The sequence below is a fragment of the Myotis brandtii genome, unplaced genomic scaffold (assembly GCF_000412655.1).
Source record: "Myotis brandtii unplaced genomic scaffold, ASM41265v1 scaffold332, whole genome shotgun sequence".
Taxonomy (NCBI): Eukaryota; Metazoa; Chordata; class Mammalia; order Chiroptera; family Vespertilionidae; genus Myotis; species Myotis brandtii.
Window position 1 is genome coordinate 2,086,479 of NW_005362797.1, and position 4,048 is coordinate 2,090,526.

A 4,048-nucleotide genomic window follows, 5' to 3' on the forward strand; every position below is an offset into this window, starting at 1 on the left:
TTTCAGGACTATACTTTGATTTGCATAAATTGATGTCTTAAAAATCAGGTTTGCTCCAAGACAATTTTGTAGAAGAGAAACTTAAAAGACCAAATCCTGGAGATAGGGTTTGGAACAGGACTAGGATTAGGGCACACCCAGTCACCTCTTTTGATGCAAGCATAGAGACATCGACTGAATGTTCGACGGTGAGAAAGGCTCCTTGCCTCCTTAGGCCTCATCTGCACGGTGAGAGATGCCCTTCACCTAGAAGGCATCACAAAGGTAAGGTTTTGCTTGAGTTTTCTCTCACAGACCCTCTACTCCTGTGTGTCAAATGGAGCTATTATGACATTCCTATGATCTTATTTTAATTTTAACTAAATGGGTAAGAAGTATCTCTTTAAAGTCAACATTTAAACTTATTCTTTCCACTCCCCCAACAAAAAATTAAATAAAAAATAAATCCTATTAAATAATAGATATAGTGTGATTCTTACATGCTTGGTTCTCTGAGCTAGAATCTTGGGTTCCACCACTTAAATTAGGCAAATCACTGAATCACTCAGTGCCTCAGTTTCCACATAAGGAATGGGCAGAAGAATGAAATAACACATTTAACACAGGACCTAGCCATAGTCAATGCTCAGCAAATTCTTTTTTTAAAAAATTTTTAAACTATTTCCATTTCTCCGTTTTTTCCACTTCATCTTCAATATCTGTATATTGAAGTATGCATACATATATGACACATATGTGTAATATGTATATGGGATATATGTATATTTTATAATCATATGTTATAATCTCAGCCACAGGGTTTTACGACTGGAAAGAACTTACAGATTAAATTCAAACTTCTTGTTTTCCCCAGGAGTATGTACAATAATGGCATTTGTATTCTTTCTGTTAGACTCAGAGGGGTGGGGTGATCTGGTTACTAACAGAAATGATATTCAAAACTGAGATTCCTGGTTTGGGGCTTCATTCTTTCTACTCTTGGTCTAGTTAACATTATTTTATTTAAATAATAATGATAACCATTTTCTCTCAATATCATGACATATTCCATAGACTTGGTTCTCAGTAAATTATGATATATAATAATGTGGCTTATTTTCCTCATCGCTGATCTCTCCATAAATTAAGTTTATCCACTTTCAGGAGGTTAGAGTAGTCCCCCCTTATCTGTGGGCATTATGTTCCAAGACCCCAGTGAATGCATGAAATCACCAATAGTACTGAACCCTATAATGTATGTTTTCTCCTATATATACCTATTTTTTCACTAAAAGGAAACAATTTAAAACTTTTATTTATGTATTTATTATTATAACTATTATTTTTAAATTCTCATCCAAAGATATGTTTCTATTGATTTGAGAGAGTAAGGGAGAGAGGGAAAAAATCAATGTGAGAGGGAAACATTGATTGGTTGCCTCCCATACATGCCTCAATCAGGGATTGAACCCGAAACCTCAGTATGTGCCCTGACTGGGAATCGAACCCGAGACCATTCGGGTGCAGGGGCCAATGCTCCAACCAACTGAGCCACACAGGCCAGGGCAAGGAGGCACTTTATAGCTTCTCTTTGGAGTATCTGAATTGCCAGCATCACTACTCTTGCACTTTGGGGGCCATTATTAGGTAAAATAAGGGGTACTTGAACACAGCACTGCGATACAGCAACAATCTATCTGATAACCCAGACAGCCACTACATGACAAACAGGTGGGGAGCTTATTCAGCATGGATATGCTGGACAAAGGGATGATTCATGTCCCAGGCAGGATGAAGCGGGACTCGCAAGATTGCATCATGCTACTCAAAGTGGCATGCCATTTAAACCTTATGAATTGTTTATTTCTGGAATTTTTCATTTAATATTTTTGGGCCGCGGTTGACCATGGGTAACTGAAGCCTCAGGAAGTGTGGGCCAGAGGAGCCTATTGTACAATTGACACTTGAATAACGTGGGGGTTAAGGGTGCGGGGAGTTGAAAACCCGAGTATAACTTTTGATGGATCCAAAACTTAAGTTGTCCCTTGGTATCCATGGGGGATTGGTTCCAGGGCCTCTTGCAGAAACCCAAATCCGAGGATGTTCAAGTCACCAGTATACAAATGGCGCAGATCAATGCATACAGTCGGCCCTCTGCATCTGTGGACTCCCAACAGTACAGGTATTTATTGAAAAAAATCCACCTATAAGTGGACCCACAGAGTTCAAACTGTGACCTTTGTGTTGGTCAAGATGAAAACCCTGGAATCATCTAAGTTGTTAGAAGAATCTGCTTGATGAGGGCAAATCCTTCACATTGCATGTTTAAAAATTTCAGATATTGATTTCATCCATATATAATCTAAGATTAGAGCCCTGAACAAGGGCTCACACTCTATTTTATGCTCCATCCTGACTCATGGTAAGATCTTGGGCAAGTCACTTGACCTTCTTATATTTCAGTGTGGCAAACTAGCCATAAAACGGAATAAAGTATGACCTCATTATAAACCCACTAGACTTGAAAGCTAAGATGTGACTTGATACATTTAAAAATTACCAGAAGATAACTCTAGATGGTGAATATGAAGACTCAGAATAATGAATTTTCCTGTAATAAGTAAAATGATTCTATTGTTAGCAAGTAAAGTCATGGAAAGCATTTTATTTGGGCGAAATAGGTTAAATGACAGAGGGAGAAATATTACTTTATAGAATGCCTGGTTTTCAAAACCATGGATTGTAGCAATTTAACCAAAATAATGATAAGAAATGAAAGAATATTAGAAGCTAATGAATCCTTAATAATTAAATACATTTCATTTCTAGGCCATTATTTCCTCCTACTCATACAATATACTCCATGTTTTAAAATGTATTAAATTAACTACTATGTGAGAAACCTGACAAAAGAATAAATTCCTTCTCTCTCTCTCTCTCTCACTCTCTCTCTCTCTCTCTCTCTCTCTGGCAGCCTCTTTCTATTGACAGCAGGTTCACCCTTTCTGTGGTATGCTAGAAAGAACATAAAAGTAAGCAGAACAGCTCCACAGATGACTGTCTATGGTTACCTCAGCAGTCCTGCGGCATCTGCAATGTGCCTGAACATTTTCCATTCTTTTAAAATATCTTTCTGCAGATTTTGTTAAAGCATGAAACAAACATAGCCAAAGTCCTTTAGAGCAGAGCTTCTCAATCACACACGTTGCCACTTTCTCTGAAAGAGTAAGCAGATGATAACGTGCGACTGTTGCCCAGGCCCTGTAAACAAAAGATCAAATTGTGTTCTGCCTTGGCAAGAAAAGAAACTGCAGCGTTTTTGTTTGGTCAAGATTTCTTTTTTTTCTTCTTTTTACAAGTTTTGGGCTTCAAATCAATAGCTGGAATTGTCCTTTTTTTTTTTCTAGTTTACAGAAGAAAATTGAAATCAGTACATTTAAAGATTAAAATGCCATTTAAAAATGAATATAATCAAGATTGTAGGTTAAAATCGAGTCTAGCTCCATAGCAGTGTCAATTAGCTGTTGTCTTCCAACTGTAATCTGAGGGATTCTAAGTATTCTTTCTTTCTTTGTTTCTCTGGATTGATGAATAAAGATCTGATCCCTCTCAGTCAGGATCAGTAAAATTAAGAAAAAACAATGAAAGCATGGTTTTTAAGGTCCATAGAAGATGTACAGATACCTAAGTTTTCACAAGACTGCAGTCAGGATGAATAATAGTATTTTCCATAGGAAAAAGAGAACAAACAAAACAGTAGGGGAGAGATATTGTTCAGGCATACAAAAAAAAAATAGAGGAAACGTAAAAACATCCCATGAAGAGTGGCTAAGCTTATGAACGTGATAGATTTAGCAATTGGGCACCTATAATATGTCTCAGCTATTGCTTCAGATTTTGAGAAGAAAAACGCCCAATTTCTTGCATGAAGAAAACTGCTTTGCCCCTTCCAGACCCCTCTCCCGGGCAGCTGAAGGTGCCCGCTCAATTCCGCTGTCCTGTCCCCAGCTCCCCGCGGCCGCCCCTGCCCCAGGACGGGGTGCCCAGCGCAGCGGTAGGAGACGTTAGC